At 63.1% G+C, this 6,765-nt stretch overlaps 1 protein-coding gene across 2 annotated transcripts in view; it reads left to right on the top strand.

Annotated features, from left to right (window-relative positions):
• The window catches only part of LOC113216643 (uncharacterized), a 120,101-nt gene that overhangs the window by 99,796 nt on the left and 13,540 nt on the right, over positions 1-6,765 (top strand). The window lies entirely within an intron of this gene.

The raw sequence follows: 6,765 nt of genomic DNA, 5'->3' as shown, positions 1-6,765 counted from the left end.
CAGTGGCATCCCACGACAGTGGCATCCCACGACAGTGGCATCCCACGACAGTGGCATCCCACGACAGTGGCGACCGCAGCTGTGGCACCCACTGTGCAACGGCACCCTCCTCTCGCCCACATCCAACGTCGGGCGCCCGTCCCGAGGCCTTCGCGCAGGGCGCCGTCGAGTTATTTATTTAAGAACGCGGCAGGCGCTGGGCTGGGGGCGGCAAGGGGCGGCAAGGGGCGGCGGGCGAGGGGGATGGGGCGCGGGAGTTGTTGCGCGATAGATGGGCGAATCGGAAAAGAAGTGGGAGAAAAACAGGTCAAACTGCTCAAGTTGTGCGTTTTATGAGCGCCATCGGTCGCGTCCGAGAAGGGAAGGGAACTCCCCCTCTTCCTCCTCCTCTCGGGCCGGCCAGAACCTTCCCTCCGCCATAGCGCCGCCAGCGCAGCTAGCCGGGGGCGGGGCGGCCCGCCCCATCCTGCGGGCCCCGGGCCGCCGCCACGCCTTTGGTTAGCGTTTGATGCGGCGCCCGCTTGAAGGCCGCGCTCCGTGGAGCGGAGCCAGGGCGGGGCGGGGCGGGAGCGCTCCTAGGCGGCAGTCCCGACCCCATCGGGGGCCCCGACCGTGCCGGGCCAGCGTGCGAGGGGGCACCTTACGATTCGAAAGGCGTTTGAGAGCGTTTTCCGATACAGGACAGCAATTTATCTCCCGGGGTGCACGGCGCGGTGCTTCGCCAAGGGGCGCGGTGGGGTTGGAGCCCGCGGGGGCGGCGCAAGGGGGGGGGGGCGGCGCGGGGCCACACCTGTCCATTACGGGGCAATACGTGCGGACTGGCCCGCCCCCGCCGCCGCCCCCACCCGCGGCCGCCCCCCGGCGCTGCCATCAACTGCCAATCCTCATCACACTGCCACCCCTCGCACACGCAAGCATCCCCGCCAGCCATCAGTCTGCTTCCCCCAGAGAGTCGCGCACTACTTTGGCCTCCCAAACTCGCACGATTACATCCTCTTCAGAGGTTTACTTTGCGGCCGGCCGACCCTTGTTGTACGCTTTTAAGGTGGGAGACGCCAAAGTTCCAAGCGCGCGCGCGCGAAAATTCCACGAGTGTAATTGTCTGCGCAATGGCAGTCCGTCTCTCTCACTCCCTTCCCTCGCTACAACGCCTAAGCGCCGCCACCTTAAAGGAGCGCGCGGCCCCATTATACTATAAGAATGCCCGCGAGACTTTTAGCGGAGAGGCCCGTGGAAGTGCAAGTGAACAGCCTCCCCCTCCTCCTCGGGCGCTCTCCGGCCGACGACGACGCGGCCCCCGTGGCCGATTTGGAGAAAAGGGCGGGGCGGGGCGCGAGGGGGTGGTGGGGGACGTCGTTTAAAATTACTTTCCTTTACTCTCCCGTTGGAAATTTTTCGGTCGGATGGAGGTGGAAAATTAGTGTACCGCCGCGAGCGCGAGCGCGCGCGCCTACTAGAACGTGAAGGCGGTGAGGTGGTGGGGTCCACGGGGGCAGAATTGAGAAGGGAGCGGGGTGGAAATGGAGGGCGGCGGCAGCAGCAGCAGCGGAACAGTGGAGGTAAAGTACCCGCCTCCCTGTCGGACAATCTGTCTCCCGCAGAGGGCGAGGGGGAGAGGGGGGGGAGGGGCGGCGAGAGCGCTCGAGGACCACTACGGCACCACTTGGCCCCCTCCCCTCCTCCCCTCGCCCCCCGTGACCAGACCGCACCACACGCTACGCCTTTCACGACCCAGCCCCCCCCCCCCACCTCCTCCTCCTCCCTTTCGCTTCCGCTCTGCCGCGTGCGACCGTGTAGCGCGTTAAGTAGCCAGATTACGCAGCCACCCCTTTGTCGCCTCGGAGCCTCTCTCCCTTCTCCTTCGGCCACCCTCCCTGCTCCTCTGCTCCCGCTGCTGCTGCGGCTGGTAGAAGCAGCAGCAGTAGCAGCTCGAAAAAAAAGAGAGGGAACGCGACGAGACCAGAAAAAGAAAAGAAACAATCAGCGCCGCTGCTGTAAAGCGCGCGCGTGTAGTAGGGGTCTCGTCCCGCACCCCTGCGGCTCCACGAGACGCCCGGCGGGTAGGCAACCGGATGCGGCCGGACGCACGCGTGCTGGCGTGTTGCCTACCCGCCCGGCGCCCCGCCCGCCTCCTCCTCCTCCTCGCCTCCGCGCTCGACCGAGACAACTTTGCCGATTCCGTACGTTATCGTCGCAGTTTGTTGTTTGGCTGCTGCCGCCGCTGCTGCTCCTGCGCGCGCCGGCGGGGCGAGGAGGCGGCGGTCGAGAGTTTCTATGATGGCCGCGGGCCGGGGAGGCGGCCTTTTGTGCGGGCGCAGTCTGTCGGAATGCGTGGCGGGGCGGGGCCGGCGCGGCGGTCACCGCTTACCGCTCTTTTTCCCATCCATCTAACCCAACAAGCAAAAGGGGCAGGCGAGCAGGACGGTAGCCTTCTGGATGTGGAACCGAAGGAGCTGCTCGGGAGAAAAGGGCGCGAGGACGCTCGACTTCGGAAGAAGTGCGACTAGAGACGCAAGGACGACGACGAGGAGGAAAAGACGCGCGCGAGGCGGCTGAAACCAATCTGGAGAAATGGGACGTCGTCGTCGCCGCCGTACCACGAGCGCTAACACCACCACGTGGTAAAGAGCAGAAACAAAACAAAAGACGACAAAAAAAAAGCAGCGGAAACCAGCAAAAAATAAAATAAGTTGATTTCGCCGGGCTGGGCTGGCCTGGCCGGGTGGGCCCGGGCTGGGACAATCTCCAGCGGAAAGCGCAGAGAGCGACGCGAGGCTCCTCCTCCTTCCCCCGTCGGCCTCCTCCTTGTTATCTGTATCTGTCGTCCTCCGCGCGCTCGGGTGGTTACAGGCGGATCAACGTCGGAGCGAGGCCAGGCGTGGCGTGGCGTGGCGTGGCGTGGCCTAGCGCAGCGGCGAAAACGGGCGCGGGGAAGGGAGCAGCGGGGGGACCACCAAAGGTGCAGAGGAAGGGGGGAGGGGGGGAGGGGGAGCAAAGTGGCCTGCAAAACGTAAGCAGGTGGCAGCGCCGGAAGGGAAGGCTTGCGACCCCCGCGGGGCCCACGCCGACATCCATCTCCAGAGCAGCAGCAGCAGCACAGTGCCCGCCACGCTGGTGCCGCTGCTACCCGCCCGCGGGCAGCATACCGTCCGTCCACCTGCACCGACAGGAGGGGTGTCACATTTTATTCCTTTCCCCCGCAAAAAAACTACTGCTAGTGGTAACGGAGCTTCCACCACCACCATACTACCATACCCGCTGAATTGAAGTGCCCTCCCGCCTCAAAGACTCTGCTCGCGACTTGCGCCGCCTGACACCCTCGCCCCCTCCTCTCCGAGCTGCTGCTCTTCTACGCCACGAAGAGCAGGGCAATGATGGGGTCTCCACAAAGTGCCAGGCTAAGCCCACGGAGGTCTCACGGGGGCCTCCCCGCCGCCACCCGGCCCAGCCCAGCTCTCCACCACCACACCAGGAAGAGCAAGAGAGGCGGAGAGCAGCAGAGGCAGGCGCGCAGGGGCTCAGACTTGTTGGCGCGGCCTCCTCGGCCCCCTCCTCCTCCTCCTGCTGCTCTCCAGCCGGGCTCGGCGCCGACACCTTCCCGAGCACCTGCCCCCACCTTGCGCCAATATGGGGGGCGGCGGAGCTGATATGATCGCGTCACCTGCATCTTATCAGCCTTGCGAGGCGGCGACATCGTATTGGCCGTAAGATATTATTGGAGATTTCCTCCTCCCCGTCTCTCTCTCTCTCTCTCTCTCTCTCTCTCTCTCTCTCTCGGCGCCGTGTGCTCCGCTCGCTCCGCTTGCGCCCCAGCTACGCAGCCGCACGATTCTCCAGGGAGCGCGTGGTCGTCTGGATCGGCTGGGAGGTAGAGGTGGAGGGTTGGGGTTGGGGGTTGGCTGGGTGCTTTCATGTATGCACTCTCTCTCACTCTCTGTCTCTCTCTCTCCTCTCCCGCGCCCTCTGCTCCCTCTCTCTCCCCCTCTCTCGCTGTGCGAATTTAGCAGCGGCGCAGCGCAGAGATGGAAGGGAAGGGGGATTCACTCAATGCAGCCATACGTTACGCCAGGGCATGCCGTGCGCCGCGCATGCTACGCCTGTGTGGACGAATTTGCGATGCTGCACGGCAGCGGTGCGGGTCCGCCTGTCCGTCCGCCCGTCTGCTTCTCCACCCCCACCCGTCCGCCCGCGTCAGATCAGGGCGCCTTATCCGGCCGACTCCGGGCCAGCGCCTTTTACTCGCACGGCCGCCCGCTGCTGCGCCGCTCAGCTTTGGTTGGTGACCCTGGATTTGGCCTTTACGAGATGGCCGGCCGGTTTTATACGCGGGCCGCGGCGGCGGCCACCCTCTCTCTCGTCGTCCTCCTGCTCCTCGTCAGAGGGACCCCGTCAGGGACCGCGACGTGGGGTCATCATGGGAGCAGCCACGCCACCGTTACGATACGAGCAGACACCAACAAAAATGTTCCTGGTATACCGGAACAAGTGCGGGGAGAACAACCAACTTGGCGGGACAGAACAACTACTTTATCCAGGGTTATTGGCTTAGCTTTACAATATTGGACCCGCTGCTACCGCGTTTCGAGCAGACACTGGAACATATTGTTCCTGGTGACGGCACAACGTGGAGTAAATGCAGGGAGAACAACTAACTTGGAGAAACAAGAACTTTCTTCTTGCTAGTGGGTCTTAGCTTTCCCCACGGGTCCCCCGTCTACAGCTCTACAATAGCGGCGACGACGCGAGACACAACGCCGACGAGAGTACCGGCCGCGCTTCCGCGGCAAAACAACTCGACTATAGTTGTGTGGCTGTGCTCTGTGCTGCGGACGGTCTAGTCCGGGGGCTGGGCTGGGCGCTCGTAACCGCCGGGGGGGTTTATATGTAGGGGGGCGGCGGAGATGAGGCTGTCGAGTCAAACTGTAGCGCGGCGGCGGCGGGCCGGCCGGACACTGTCCACCGCGCACGGGAGGAGCGCCAGGGGAAGGGAGGGGAGCGATGAAATCTTAAGAGACGACCTCCCGAAACCACCGTCGGAGGGGAGGGAGGGAGAGAGGGGCCGTGGCGATTACCGGACCTCCTTATGGGCGGGGGTCCGTCTCGCCCGAGGGGTGGGCGGGTTACTTGCGCTTAACAACGCTGCCGGCGACGACGGGCGCGCGAGGACGGCGATGGTGGCGGCTTGGGGACCACTCGACGACGGGGCCCGCGCCAGCCCTTGGTCCACCCCGGAGACCGACTTGGAGAGCCAAGTGACGGGAGCGGACGACCACCTCGTCGAGGTCGACGGCGGCGGGGGGCAGGGCAGGGCGGGGCAGGACAGGGCAGTCGTGTGCGAGAAGCGTCGCCGCCGGCGCCCATCAACGGGACGCACTCGGCCGTAGTAGAGCGGGGGTATGGCAATGTCCACTTCCTGTCGCGCTGGTGTGGCAGTGGCGGGCGGCGGCGGCGGTGGGCAGGTCAGGTCAGGAAAGCGTTATTTTAAACTCGGCATAGATGATAAATGACGTCCCCCAGGAGTCATATCCATCTGGCGCGGCAGGGCGAGGTGCGCCGCCCCGGGGACCACGTTACAGGGGAAGGGGAGAGAGGGGGGGGGGGTAATGATGGGCAGTCGGCAGGTGGGTCGTGACAAATAACGGGGATGGCCGAGGCCGGGGGGTGGTTAGAGTAAGGGGGAAAGGGAGAAGGGGGGGCTTTTCCCTAGCAATCAGGCAGCATCCACACGCACGCGCGCGCGCACAGACACACACACAAACACACACACACACCACGACTTCACAAAGGCCAAAAACAGAAAAGGAGCCCTCAACTTTTTTTGAATTAGCAGCTCAATAGCGCAAAAATAAATCCTACCTTTCACCAAAATGTTGTTTGATATTGCCGCTGATTTCATGGAAAACACCATACGACGACCAAGAAAGAAAATAAATCGGCTTCGAACGTAAGAAAACGAAGAGCAATAGCGAGGCCGACGGCAGCGGCAGCAAGACGAAACGTCGTCGCATCATCGTTGCGGATGGGCCGCGCGATGGCGGGCAATCGGTTCGGCCGGGCTGTGTTTTATGCAGCCGAGGGCCGCTCGCAGCCCCGCCCCGCCCCGCCCCGCCGCGCTCCATTATTATAATCACGTCGCCATTATGATAAGCACATCGGCTAGGCTGGCGGATGCAATGCGGTGCTCCAGCCGCCCCGCCACGCCCCGCCACGCCCCGCCACCAGCGGCAGCGATTAACGGGGAGAGGCCCCTCTCCCCTACCCCACGCGTATCCGGCGGCTGCCATGGCGGGGGATAACAAAAAAATTGAAACAAGCGTCTCTATCATCGAGCGCATCCTCATCCCCCCCGCATCGCGATAATTCCTGCTACTTGTGTGCTCTCGGAAAGCCTCAATTCAAATGATGCTCGCAGTTCCTCATTCGCCTCTCATAACGCTGCTGACTTGCGTCATAGCTACGCTGGAAGCGAGCGGGAAATCACTTGAGTTCGTAGCGTACGGGCTATTTCGTGGTATTTCTCCTGCCACTTCGGCTATTTTTGGCCTATTTCGGATTATTTCAGGGTATTTCGCGGTATTTCGGGGGTATTTCGCGACTATTTCACAGACTATTTCGGGTCTATTTCGCCCTATTTCGCCTTCATTTCGCCTTTATTTTGGCCTATTTCGTGGAAGGTGTACGAACTATTTCGCAAGTGATTTTCCCCTCGACTGGAAGCGCAAATGGGTGATTTCACAAATAAGATGCATGTCGGTGTCCGAGAAT

Source organism: Frankliniella occidentalis, unplaced genomic scaffold (assembly GCF_000697945.3).
Source record: "Frankliniella occidentalis isolate FOCC.00 unplaced genomic scaffold, Focc_3.1 Scaffold98, whole genome shotgun sequence".
In the NCBI taxonomy this organism is placed as follows: Eukaryota; Metazoa; Arthropoda; class Insecta; order Thysanoptera; family Thripidae; genus Frankliniella; species Frankliniella occidentalis.
This window is presented reverse-complemented; position numbering and strand designations above follow the sequence as displayed.